The following is a 14,358-nucleotide window of genomic DNA, read 5'->3' as shown; positions in this document are numbered from 1 at the left end:
ACAATCTTAAAAAAATAAAAATAAAAAAAATGCTTTGGTGCTGCCATCTCTGAGCAGGTCACAAGCCTTGTGCTTCAATTTTCTCATTTCTTAATAGAGTGCCCTGGATTAGTTGGTCTCTCAAATTCTAGGATTTTATGATTTGCCACCAAAAACATTCCAGGGGATTTTAGGAGAGGAAGTGTGTTTAGTGTCTGTTTGATTTTTAGGGAAGAGGTGATTGAAACTCTATAGCTTTCAGATTCAGCCTTGGTTTTCAGTTTAACTTCTCTATTATGTTTAAAATGCCAGGTGTTGGTTTTGACCATCTGAAAGCTCTGACCCATTTACTCAATATAATACATTTCCTGTCTTTGGAGTCTGAAGACCTGGGTTCTAGTTCTAGCTCTATCACATTGTCGCTGTGAATATCCAAGTCAGCTAACCTCCTTAAACTTTAGTTTCCTCATCTATAAAATAGGGATAATGACCATTTCTTTAGGGGTGTGAGATGAGATAATGTGTGTGAGAGGTCTTTGTAAACTGTAGAGTGTTTAATAAGTATGAGAAAATATATTACTATACCTGGCAAAGGAAAAAGTGGTATTGTCATCAGTGCTGTAGGAGACGGGGCACTGGTTTCAAGTGCATCCTTCTACTCAGGTGTACTGAGTGGCAGGGAAATCTCTCAGGGTATGAACTGTCAGTGCACTGATTTAGAAATTTATTTGTAGTATATGATGTTGCTGGGTGTTTTTGTTAGGTAAACATTTCAATTCAAATCTAATCTTGAATCAAATCTGTGACCAAAATACTCCATTGTTAAAATTCTCTACATTTATTCTTTCAAATGTGAACTTGTTAGCCACATTTCCAGGAGTATTTTTTAGATAAATGTTGACTGTATTTCATTTAAGGATAGATAACAATCTTATGATTGTCTGACAGAACTTAAGTGCAGTTGCTTGGTTTGTTTGTTTCCTCTGTGGATGGCTGATTCAGGTGGAACTCAACATATTCAGTCTTCTAGAGAGAACTCCACTTCCCTACCTTTAGCCTGCACATGCCATCTAGTTCATTACCAGTGTACTCGATTCTTTCTACCCAGCTGCTCACTCTCTCCTTTGCACTTTGGTAGGAAATACAGTATCAAAAACTGGTGTAAAAGATTAATGATTCTCCCTTACCTTGAGTGATCCCAGAGCACTTTGACCATGTCTCTGCAGGGCACTTTTCCCTCTTTAGTTGACCTCTTTATTCTCCCTACTAAGCAGTACGTGTTTATGGAAATAAACTGAATTAAAGATTGCTGTGGTGTGGGTTTTAATTTGTTTAATTATTACAAATAATGCTGCCACATAGGTCTTTGTATGTGTAACTTTTTTCTTTTAAAATAAAATTACTGGGGGGTGCCTGATTGGCTCAGTCAGTTGAGTGAGTGTCCGACTCCTGATTTAGGCTCACGTAACGATCTTAGGGTTGTGAGATTGAGCCCAGTTCCAGCAGAGGGCTCCACATTCCCCCATTCAGCCAGAGTCAGCTTAAGATTCTCTCTCCCTCTCCGTTTGCCCCTCCCCCCCGCTCGATCTCGCATGTACACTCTCTCTCTCTCTCTAAAAATAAATAAAATCTTTATTTATTTACTTGAGAGAGAGAGAGAGCAAGAGAGCACAAGCCATGGGGAGCGGCAGAGTGAGAGGGAGAAGCAGGCTTCCCGCTGAGCAGGGAGCCCGATACGGGACTTGATCCCAGGAGACTGGGATCATGTCCTGAGCCGAAGGCAGCCACTTAACTGACTGAGCCACCGGTTAAGCGGCTGCCTTCGGCTCAGGACATGATCCCAGGGTTCTGGAATTGAGCCCCACCATCAGGTTCCTTGCTCAGCTGGGAGCCTGCTTCTCCCCTGCCTACAGCTCCCCCTGCTTGTGCTTGCGCTCTCTCTCTGTCAAATAAATAAAATCTTTAAAAACAAAACAAAACAACTTTTCATCTTAAAAAAAAAATGAAATTACTGGATCAGCAAATATGAATATTTAGCTCTTGATTGGTATTACCAAACTGTTTGCTAACACCAGTATCCTAATTTGCAGTGCCATTAACAGTTTACAGTACTTGTTTATTCACAACCTACCTTGTTAATAATGGATTTTAATATTTTAAAATAAATATATTTCCAGTTTAATAGTTCTAAATGATACATAATTATTGTTTTAACCTTAAAATTTTTTTATTTTTATTTTTTTAAAGATTTTATTTGTCTGAGTGAGAGAGAGAGCAGGAGAGGGGGCAGGGTCTGAGGGAGAAGCAGACTCCCTGCTGAGCAGGGAGCCCGATGCAGGATTCCATCCTGGGACACCGGGATCATGACCTGAGCCAAGGCAGTCGCTTAACCAACTGAACCACCCAGGCGCCCTTAACCTTAAAATTTTTTGAATAGAGTTGACACATAACCATTTTAACATTTAAATTATTAGGGAAAGTCAAACATTTATTCCTATGACTGTAAGTTTTGTTCTTCTGCTCATTTGTCTGTTTAGGTCTTTATGGTCTTAGATGCTTTTGTAAGCCTTTTATTACAGATATTAATTTATTTTCAAAGTTTATTGAAAGATTTCCCCTGGTCTGTGGTATTTGTTTTTATTTCATTTTTTTAAAGATTTTTTATTTTTTATTTATTTTTTAAAGATTGATTTATTTATTTGACAGAGAGAGACAGACAGTGAGAGAGGGAACACAGCAGTGGGAGTGGGAGAGGGAGAAGCAGGCTTCCCGCGGAGCAGGGAACCTGATGCGGGTCTCAGTCCCAGGACCCTGGGATCATGACCTGAGCCGAAGGCAGACGCTTAACGAGTGAGCCACCCAGGCGCCCCAAAGATTTTTTATTTTTAAGTAATCTCTACACCCAACTTGGGGCTCGAACTCAAGAATTGCATGCTTTTCCAGCTGAGCCAGTCCTCTTATTTTTGACAGAAACCTTCATGCTGTAGTCATTCACTGTTTCCTTTGTAATTTCTTGTATTTCTTTTTTTTTTCCTTGTATTTCTTCCATCATTAGAAAATTATTTCTTCTTAGGTGGATTAAATGCTTTATGAATTTTTCAACTTCTGTTTCTGTTAGTCTTTTTTTAACTTTTGGAAAAATTAATTTTAATGTGTGGGATAAAAATGCTATTCTAAGTTAATTTTTTTCATAATGCTATCCAGTTATTTCTAGTAGCAGTTGTTTTGTGAGGACATTTTGAGCTTTGGAAGACACTAAAGTGTTCTTTTTCATCTTGAGTTACTAATATCCACCTAGGTCACTAGAAATTAAAAATCTTCACTCCAATAAGGGATCAGGTTATTTAAAAAATAACAAAGTATCTTTTTCACACTAGTGTTGATGATGTATTCCATTCTTATTTACCTCAGAATAAGGTTCATAGAGAAATAGTTGTTCTTTGGGTGGGTTGCTTGTTTATTAAATAAGATTAAAAAGTGGAGCCCTGACACACTCCCTCCTCTCCCTCCAGTGAGTGACAAGTAGAAAGAGGGAGAATTCCTAAGGGAGACTTAACTCTTCTTCCCTTCCCTCATGGCTAAATACCTATTAAAAAACACTTTCAGGGACACCTGGGTGGCTCAGTCAGTTAAGCATCTGCCTTCAGCTCAGGTCATGATCCCAGGGTCCTGAATCGAGCCCCACATCAGGCTCCCTGGTCAGCGGGAAGTCTGCATCTCCCTCTCTCTCCTTCTGCCACTCCCCCTGATTGTGTGCTCACTTGCTCTCTCTCTCAAATAAATAACATCTTAAAAAAAATAAATAACTAAAAAACGCTTTCAGTAGATACTGAGAGTAACTTTATAGGACAAGTCACAGAGTGTGAAGAGTACTTTCCATTTCCTTTTACTTATACACACCCAACTTTGCCTCCTGTTCCTTCCTCTGAGTTTAAATTTGAGGGAAAGCGTTAGGTTTCAGGATATGGGTGTGTTTTTGCTTTATGTATTAAGAGATGACACAGTGCCTCTTATCTACTGGTGATACCAATAAGTTTGGGAATTTTTCTAACATTCTTGCACACCCTAATGCTTATATAAAATTAGGTAAGAGATAACTGGCTTCTGGAACCCATCTTTTTTGTAATTGGGAGAAGTCTTTGTCCTTTCACTGTGGCCACAGGACAATAAGGACCATTCTGTTAAATATATCTTTGCAATCTGTGGCATAAGATAAATAAGTCTGTTTGTTTGCAACTACGGTAATCATTGCACATTTAATATTTTTTTAATTGTGTAAAATTTACCATGTTAACCTTTTTTAAGTGTACAATTCAGTGGCATTAAGAACATTCACAACATTGTGCAGCCATCACTACTATCCATTTCCAAAACTTTTCCATCATCCCAAACTGAAATTCCACCCAATCAATACTAACTCCCAATGCCTTCCCCTCTCAGCCCCTGGTAACCTTTATTCTACTTTGTGTCTCTATAAATTTGCCTACTCTAGGTGTCTCATATAAGTGGAATCATGTAATACTTGTCTTTTTGTGTCTGGCTTATTTCTTTGTATTTTTTAAACTATCTCCTCTTTGTCCTTACAGAAAGAAGAAAGTTTATTTTGTAGCAATCAGAAGCTTCCCTCTAGCCTCTTAACTCTCTGCAGGAAAGGCACCATTGGAATGAAGTTGAAAAGCAAGCATTTAACTATCTTTAGGACATTGGTGTTAAGGAATGAATAATAAAAGCTTTAGGGGATTTGATAAATAAAATATTTTCGTATTTGCTAGTGATTTTGGAGGGCAGAATAGAAAGGAAAATATCAAAGAGCAGTTGTTGAGCAACTTCTTCCTTTTAACTAGAAGAGATTAAAAGGGTTAACCTCCTAAACATCAATTATGCCACATTAAATTCCTGCAAATAATGACCCTAAGTATTCTTTCATGAGATATTTATACTTGGTATCACTATGATCCAGACATACATGAAACTATTTTTTTAAAGTCTATTTAAGTCCATCTTTCGACAGATCATTTTTGCTAGATTTCTAACACCATTTAGATATATGTAACAAACTTCACCTATTAACAAGAAACCTTAATTGCCTGAAGCCCAGATTTAGTTCCAATTATTTCAGGAGAAGAAATAATAGGATTAATTCTGATCTGCACATCTTGAAAGGTAAGATCACCCTTTCTGAGATTGGTGTTTTTCCTGAAAATAATGTCCTTTGTAATTCACTAAGACATTCCTTGAGAATACTTTTGATTATCAGTGAGCCACACCTCTATTTTAAAGAGCTGATTCATGCCTCTTAGTTTAACTAGGAGGAGGAGGTTTTTTCTTGAAAGGGGATATTAGTCCCATTTTTTTTTTTTTAAGTAGGCTCCACACCCAGTGTGGAGCCCAACACGGGGCTTGAACTCACAACCCTGAGATCAAGACCCGAGCTGACATCAAGAGTTGGACACTTAACGGAGTGAGCCACCCAGGTGGCCCTAGTCTCATTTTGAAGGCTTTACCCTTAAGTAATATGTTAGATGTTGATAGTGCTTAAAAATAAGCATTTCCTAAGTGTAACTTTTTTTGAACAGACTTTAAAAGACAAAAATTTTTTCCTGTCACATCACTAATAGCTTTCATTCTTTGTTTCATTTTGAGTGTCCAGGATAGACTCAGGTTGTAAATACAGATATAAATGAGTATACCAAGAATATATAATTTTCCCTAGCAGGATATATACTTTTTTTTTTTTAAAGATATTTCTTTTTTTTTAAGATTTTATTTATTCATTTGTCAGAGAGAGAGAGCACGAGCAGTGGGAGTGGCAGGCAGAGGCAGAGGGAGAAGCAGATTCCCGCTGAGCAGGGAGCCCAATGCGGGACTCGATCCCAGGACCCTGGGATCATGACCCAAACTGCAGGCAGACGCCTAACTGACTGAGCCACCCAGGCATCCCAGGATATATACTTTTTGAGATATTGTTGGGTGTACCGGTTGAGCCAATACTAGAAGTAAAAAGACAGTGGAACAATATTTTCAAAATGCTAAAAGAAAAAGATCTGGCAACCGAGAATTATGTACTCAGTAAAAATGTATGTCAAAGGTGCACCTGGGTGGCTCTGTTAAGCATCTGCCTTCGGCTCAGGTCATGATCCCAGTGTCCTGGGATCGAGCCCCGCATCGGGCTCCCTGCTTGGCAGGAAGCCTGCTCCCACTCCCTCTGCTTGTGTTCCCTCTCTCGCTGTGTCTCTCTCTGTCAAATAAATTAAAAAAAAAAAAAAAAAACTTTAAAAAAAATATGTCAAAAATAAGTTTAAAAGAAAAAATTTCAAACAAAGGAACTGAGAGAACACATTCCCATAGAACCTCACCAAAGGAACTTCTGAAGGATATACTTCAGGAATAAGGAAAAATGCTTCTTGGAAACAAGGGTCTGAGATGCAAAGAGGAATGATGAGCAAAGAACATATGTACAATAAGGAAAATCTTAAGGACTGAATAGAACAGTAACATCTTCTTTGTGGATATAAAAATGGAAAGTACTCAAACAAATATAAATAGGGAAGGGGTTTGAAATGAAAGCATTCCAAGAGTTCTTATATAATTAAGGAGTAAAGATACTAATTTAGACTTAAGGTAAAATATTCAGGTTAGCCTTTCAGAGCTAATAACAAAAGAATAGGAGTAGGATAAAAATAAGTAGAAATGAGGAAAAGGAATGAGAAAAAATTGATATAGCAGAGGCAAAAAAGAGAAAAGAACTGCAAAGTGGAACAAATAAAAAATAGGAAATAAGGTGGTAAAAAGGAATACAAAATATCTCTTAATCACAATAGAAATAAATTAAAATATTTATTATTTTATTAAATATTTTATTAATATATTAATATAATTAAAATAATAAATATTTCTTTATTATTTTTTTTAAAGATTTTATTTATTTATTTGAGAGAGAGAGAAAGAGCATGAGAGGGGAGAGGGTCAGAGGGAGAAGCAGGCTCCCCGCTGAGCCAGGAGCCTGATGTGGGACTCGATCCCAGGACTCTGGGATCATGACCTGAGCCGAAGGCAGTCGCTTAACCAACTGAGCCACCCAGGCGCCCAATATTTCTTTATTATTAAAATAATAAAAAATAAATAAAAAACTCTATTTAAAAGACAAAGATGGTCCAAGTAGAGAAGTAATAAAGGAGACTAAATAAATGGGAGAGATATAAAATATTCATGGATTGGAAAACTTAGTATTATGAAGAGGACAGTTTTTCCCAGTTTGATTTTAGATTGAATGTAATTCTAATCAAAATTCCAAAAAGTTTTTTCATGGAATTTGACAAGTTGATTCTGAAATGTATATGGAGCAGCCAACACTTCTGAAGATAAGATGGGGAAACTTATCCTACCTGATTACAAGACTTAACTGTAAACCTGGGGGTGCCTGGGTGGTTCAGTCTGTTAAGCATCTGCCTTCGGCTCAGGTCATGATCCCAGGGTCCTGGGATCGAGCCCCACATCAGGCTCCCTGCTCAGCGGGGAGCCTGCTTCTCCCTCTCCCTCTGCCTGCTGTTCCCCCTGCTTGGGCTCTCTCTCTCTCTCTCAAATAAATAAATAAAGTGTTTAAAAAAAAAAACTTATTGTAAAACTGATCATTAGACAATGTGGTTTTGGACCTGGGATCAAAAAATAGACCCATAGAATAGTATAGAGTGCTGGGAGAGAGACCTATGAATAGGAAAAGGGATATAGGACAAGGTGGCATTACAGATCCGTGGAGAGAGGATAAATTATTCAGTAATGGACTGAGATCATTTGCTAGCCATAAAAAAATGGATCTCTTAATACCATACACAAAAATTAATTCTAGTTGCATTGATGGCCAAAATGTGACGGGTAAAACTTTAAAATGTTAAGAGGAAAATATAAGAAAATATCTGTCTTATCTCAGGTCTTGTATACATTAACTTAGCAATAAGTTAAAAATAGAAATAAGACAGGGTGAAGGGATAGGATGTGATGGAAAGGGGTTTGCCATTTTAGACAGGGTAGTCCGGGCAAGGCCCCTCTGAGCAAGTCATATTTGATTTGTCACATGAAATAATGGGGCAGATCATGCAATTTCTGAGAGTGGAGCATTCCAGGCTGTCTGAACAGCACCCGCAAAGCCCTGTGAGAATGTGCTTATTGAGTTACAGAAACAGCAAATAGGGTAGTGCGGCAGGAACTGAGTGAACAAGATGATAAGAAGTGAAGTTTATGAGTAAGCAGGTTAGGTTATGTAGGATCTCAAAGGCCGTGGTAAGAAATTTGGAGTTAATTTGAGGTGTCATAGGGAGACAGGACATGCTTTACGTTTTTAAAGGATCACCCAGACCACTCTGAGGAGAACACAATATAGGAGTGTGAGTGGAAGAAGGAGGGTTGATTAGGGAGTTGACACAGTAATCAAGGCAAGATGTGGCCATAGCTTGGAGTTGGGTGGTGAGAAGTGTTTAGATTATGGATATGTTTTAGAGGCAGAGGCAGTAAAATTTGGTGATGATTTAGATGTGGGTGTGAGAGAAAGAAAAGAGTCAATTATGACACCAAAGTTTTTGTCCCGAGCAACTGGAAAACTTAAGTTGCCTCTTTACTGAAACAATGATCTGAAATAGCAGCTAACACACTTGCCAGCTGTATTTTTTTTTTTTTTTTTGGTAAGTGTTCTACATCTATTTGCCTATAACTATTGAATAGGGGAGACTGGAAAAAGAACAAGTTGGGAGTGAGGAATCAAGAGTTTGTTGTTGTTGTTTTTAAATGTACTATGTCTGGGGCGCCTGGGTGGCTTGGTTGGGCGACTGCCTTCGGCTCAGGTCATGATCCTGGAGTCCCGGGATCGAGTCCCGCATTGGGTTCCCTGCTCAGCAGGGAGTCTGCTTCTCCCTCTGACCCTTCCCCCTCTCATGCTCTCTCTATCTCATTCTCTCTCTCAAATAAATAAATAAAATCTTTAAAAAAAAAAAAAATAAATGTACTATGTCTGATAAACTTCTTAGATTTCCAAATAAAGATGTTGTGTAGACTGGATATACCAGTTTGAAGTTCAGAGGAGAGATTCAGTCTGGCAATATGAATTTGGAAGTTATCAGTGTATATATTGTATTTAAAGCTATAGAACTGGGGCGCATTGCCATGCGGGCTGACCTGGGACCTGTCATCATGGTGGACACGAAAGAGCATCCAGCAATAAGCACCTGGGGGCACAGTCAGAGGAGGTTCCTGCAGGGACTACCTCACTTGTAGTAGGAGGGAGAACAAAGACTAAGAGTTCATAGGCCCCAGTTTAGGGAACACTTAACAATTATCGGGCTGTGAGAGGCAGTGAGAATATTTTGGATTCTATCGTGTCCTCAGGCAATGAAGATGAAGAAAGGGGGGATGGGTGTGAGATATGTTTTGGAAATGACTCATATGATGTGGAGGATGAGATTTCTGGTTTGAACAACTAGGTGGATAGTGGTGAGCTAGAAAACTGCTGGAAGAGGAGGGAATAAGGATGAGTGAGGTAGATAATGAATTGTTTTGTGTATGTTGAATGGAGGTTTGTGCTAGGTGGAGGTGTTTAGTGAGTTGGACATGTGGATTTGGAGCTCATTCATTTATTTTTTCTTTTTAAGATTTTATTTATTTATTTACTTGACAGAGACACAGTGAGAGAGGGAACACAAGCAGGAGGAGTGGGAGAGGGAGAAGCAGGCTTCCCGCTGAGCAGGAGCCCAATGTGGGGTTCGATCCCAGGACCCTGAGATCATGACCTGAGCTGAAGGCAGATGCTTAACGACTGAGCCACCCAGGCGCCTCTGGAGCTCATTCATTTAAAAAATAGTTGTTATTGTGGGATCCCTGAGTGGCTCAGTCAGTTAAGCATCTGCCTTTGGCTCAGGTCATGATCCCAGGGTCCTGGGATCGAGCCCCGCATTGGGCTCCCTGCTCAGCGGGAAGCCTGCTTTCTCCCTCTGCCTGCCACTCTCCCTGCTTGTGCGCTCTCTGTCTCTGACAAATAAATAAATAAAACCTTTAAAAATAAATAAAAAAAAAATAGTTGTTACTGTGTACTTACTATCTTCCAGGCACTATTCTAAATATATTTTTTTAAAGATTTATTTATTTTAGAGAGAGAGAGCACGCACAGGGGAGGGGCAGAGGGAGAGGGAGAGAGAGAATCTCAAGCAGACTCTGTGCTGAGCACGGAGCCCAACTTGGGGCTCAATCTCATGACCATGAGATCACGACCTGAGCCAAAATCAAGAGTCTGGTGATTAACTGTCTGCACCACTCAGACACCCCTCCAGGCACTATTCTAGATGTTAAAGATATAGCAGTGAAAAAAAAATAGGCAAAATATGTGTCCTGAAAGAATTAAGGTTTTAGTGAGAGGAGATAATAAATAATAAAAATAAATTTATAGCATAATGTAGAAGATAAGTGCTCTGAGAAATACAAAGCTTGAAGAGTACCTGAGTGGCTCAATCAGTTAAGTGGCTGCCTTCGGCTCAGGTCATGATCCCAGGACCCTGGGATCGAGCCCCACATCGGGCTCTCTGCTCAGCAGAGAGCCTGCTTCTCTTCCCTCTGCTGCTCCCCCTGCTTGTGCGTGCTCTCTCTCTCTCTGTCAAATAAATAAAATATTAAAAAAAAAAAATACAAAGCTGGGAAAAGAGGTAAAGCAGGGGTGGGGTGGGGTGATGATTTCTGTTTAAAGTTGGGTAAGGAAGGAAGGCTTCACTGAGAAGGACATAAAAGAATTGAGGAATGAATATCTGGGGGAGGAGCATTCCAGGGAGAGCGAATAGCAAGTGCAAAAGCCCCAAGCATGCCTGGCAGGTTCAAGAAACGGTAAGGAGGCTCACCTACCGAAGCTTAGTGAGGGAGAGAGTAGTTGAACATGATGGGGTCATTGAACATGGTCATAGGGCCTTGTAATTGTTGAAAGTCTTTTGCCTTTTACCCTGAGCTTTTGACAGAGATCTCTACTGAACATACGTATAGGTTTGGACATCATTTGCATATGGGTGGTTATAGAAACCATGGAAATATTTCTAGCACAGGCATTCAGTTAGTCGGAGACACGAAGTAGAGTCCTCTTCTACAAAGACTACTCAGGATTCTTTCAGCAAGATACCCTTCTGTTTGTGATTCTCTAAGGACAGAGGTGTTTCATTAATTGAAACTTTCTGTTAGCTAACCCAGGATCATCACCCTGATCATCTAGTGGATAATGTGGTTAACAGTAGAGATACTATTAATTCTGTCTTCTCTGTCTGCCAGCAAATCCTGTTATGTTTACTAACCATTTTCAGATGTTCCATTCTTGATTGTTACTGCCATTTCACTTATGTATCAGACATTTATTCAGTGCCACATACATCTGAAACAAAGTACTGACCTCAGATCTCTTAGCATGAGGGTTTGAAAAGAGCTTTGTTTACACGAATGATTACACTGTGTTCAGGCTTCTAATGACTGTAGCCGGTGTTAATCCCCTATTCTCTCTAATTCCTTTTATACTTGTTGGGAGGTTAACACTCAACTGATTTGACTTCCCAGCTAGTCTTTTTTTTTTTAGTGGTTGCTCTGGGACTTACAATTCACATTTTACCTTAAAACAACCTAGTAATCTCATTCAGGTATATACCAATTTGATTTCAGTATAGCTCTGTTCCTTTTCCCCTTAGTGTTGTTATTCTCGTACAAATTACGTATTTATTTATTTATTTATTTATTTATTTTTTATTTTTTATTTTTTTAAAGATTTTATTTATTCATTTATTTGAGAGAGAGAGAGAGCACATGAGATGGGGGAGGGTCAGAGGGAGAAGCAGACTCCCTGCCGAGCAGGGAGCCCGATGCGGGACTCGATCCCGGGACTCCAGGATCATGACCTGAGCCGAAGGTAGTCGCTTAACCAACTGAGCCACCCAGGCGCCCCAAATTACGTATTTATATATCATAAGCCCATTACTAAGATTTTATAATTATTGCTTTATACATTGTCTTTTAAATTAGATAGGAAAATAAAATTACATATATACATTTATACTGTCTTTTATACTTACCTATATAGTTACTTTTACTGTTGCTCTTTATTTCTTCCTGTCTACTTTCCTTTCGCGTCTCTAGTAGAACAGGTCTGTTAGGGATGAATGCTTTCAGTTTTTGTTTATCTGGGAGTGTCTTCATCTCTCCTTTGTTTTAAAAGGATAGTTTTGCTGGATGTAGGATTTTTGGTTAACAGTCTTTTTCCTTCAGCATTTTGAATACTAAGTGTGGATCATTTTGCGTTTATCTTACTTAGACTTTTTTGAGTTTCTTGGATGTATTTTTCATCATTTGGGGGCAATTTTTGGCCATTATCTCTTTAGTTTCCCATTATGTGTGTGCCTGTATACTTGATGTTTTGAATGCTTCATGGTTTGTTCTCTGAGGCTCTGTTCATCTTTCTTCATTCTTTTTTTTTTTTTTTTAAGATTTTATTTATTTATTTGACAGAGAGAGAAATACCGAGAGCAGGAACACAACCAGGGGGAGTGTGAGAGGGAGAAGCAGGCTTCCTGCGGAGCAGGGAGCCCGATGTGGGGCTTGATCCCAGGACCCTGGGATCATGACCTGAGCCGAAGGCAGATGCTTAATGACTGAGCCACCCAGGCGCCCCCATTTTTCTTCATTCTTTTTTCTTTCTGTTCCTCAGACAGGATAATCTCAATGAACCTATCTTTGATTTTGCTGATTCTTCTGCCAGCTCAAATCTGCTGTTGAGCCTGTCTAGTGAATTTTTCTATTTAGTTGTTATACTTTTCAACTACAGAAAATCTTTTTTTCTTTTTTTAAAGATTTTATTTATTTATTTGAGGGAAAGAGCACAAGTGGGGTGAGGGGCAGAGGGAGAAGCAGACTCCCTGCTGAGCAGGGAGCCTGATGCTGGGCTCGATCCTGGGACTCCAGGATCATGACCTGAGCCAAAAGCAGACGCTTAACCTACGGAGCCACCCAGGTGCCCCAGTCTTTCTTTTTTTTCATACAATTTCTATTGCTATTGCTACTCTCTATTTGATGAGGCATTGTTTTTATACTTGATCTTAATTCTTCAGACATGGTTTTCTTTAGTTCTTTGAAGTATTTAGAATAGCTTATTTAAAGTCTTTGTCTAGGGGCACCTGGGTGGCTCAGTTAAACGGCTGCCTTTGGCTCAGGTCATGATCCCAGGGTCCTGGGATCGAGCCCCACATCGGGCTCCCTGCTCAGCGGGGAGCCTGCTTCTCCCTTTCCCTCTGCCTGCCGCTCTGCCTGCTTGTGCTCTTTCTCTATCTCTCTGTCAAATAAATAAATAAAATCTTTAAAGTCTTTGTCTAGTAAACCCAGCATCTAGACCTCCTCAGGGACAGTTTTGTTGACTGCTTTTTTTCCCTGTATATAGACCATACTTTCCTCTTTATTTGTGTATCTCATAATTTTTTCTGAAAACTGAGCATTTAAAATAATGTGGCAATCTGCAAATCAGATTCTCCCATCCCTCCTGTGGGTTTCTTGTTGCTGTTTATTTAGTGACTTTCCTGGATGAAATATCAGTAGAGCCTCTCTTCTTTGTTGTATATGGCCATTGAAGTCTCTGCTTGGTTGGTTTAGTGGTTAGCTGATGATTAGCCAGAGATTTTCTTAGATGTCTTGAACCAGTAAATTATCCAGCCTTTGCCAAGGGCGTTCTGTCTATACGTTGGCATATACTTTCAATGTTCCCAGCAGGCAGTTTACAACTTTGCCTTAGCCATCACTTCCTGCTTGCACAGAAGTAAGAGATCAGGGCCCTCTCAGGCCTTTCCTGGGTATGTGCAGAGCCTGCAAATGCATGTGCCCTTCTAGATACCCAAGAATATGTCAGAGCTTTCCAAAATCCCATATAGACCTCTCATGCCTGGACATTTATGGTTTTTTGCTCAGTGTCCTATTGGCCTCCAGCTGGTATCACTGTCTTAGGCCATGGGGATGTTAAACACTGCCACTGACTGTTTTTTGAAAAATGTCCAAAGGATAGGGCTGTTTGCACAGAACCTGCTCTGAGTCAGGCCAAATAAAGATAAGGAGAATGGAGTTTCTTGGTGCTGTCAGTCAGATCGCATACTAACAGCTTTCTGGGGATGGGGCTTTTAGGGAGCTCCAAATTTGTTCTGTCTTTTCTAGTAGCTGCTAGGCTGCTGGTTTTCATAGCTACTGTGGTTATGAGGCTCTTGGTTTTCAGGGCTAAGTCAAAGCTGGGGAGAGGGAAGTGGGAGTCAGGCTAGTTAAAATGCCACAATACTCACTGATCTTACTTAGCAAGATTCAGCTGGGTTTTTATTTATTTATTTATTTATTTATTTATTT

At 39.5% G+C, this 14,358-nt stretch overlaps 1 protein-coding gene across 8 annotated transcripts in view; it reads left to right on the top strand.

The window, feature by feature from the left end:
* PHACTR4 (phosphatase and actin regulator 4) overlaps window positions 1-14,358 on the top strand; it is a 102,614-nt gene that overhangs the window by 5,944 nt on the left and 82,312 nt on the right. Inside the window, exon 1 of one of the 8 annotated variants that reach the window (XM_078073557.1) lies at window positions 4,448-5,142. The exons of the other annotated variants lie outside the window; for them this stretch is intronic. The gene's annotated coding sequence lies outside the window, so the exon portion shown is untranslated. Of the gene's footprint in view, window positions 1-4,447; window positions 5,143-14,358 lie in introns of those variants that run through there. 8 annotated transcript variants of the gene reach the window in all.

Source organism: Halichoerus grypus, chromosome 5 (assembly GCF_964656455.1).
Source record: "Halichoerus grypus chromosome 5, mHalGry1.hap1.1, whole genome shotgun sequence".
NCBI lineage: Eukaryota > Metazoa > Chordata > Mammalia > Carnivora > Phocidae > Halichoerus > Halichoerus grypus.
Note: the sequence above shows the minus strand (reverse complement) of the source record. Positions and strands in the feature narration are given on the sequence as shown.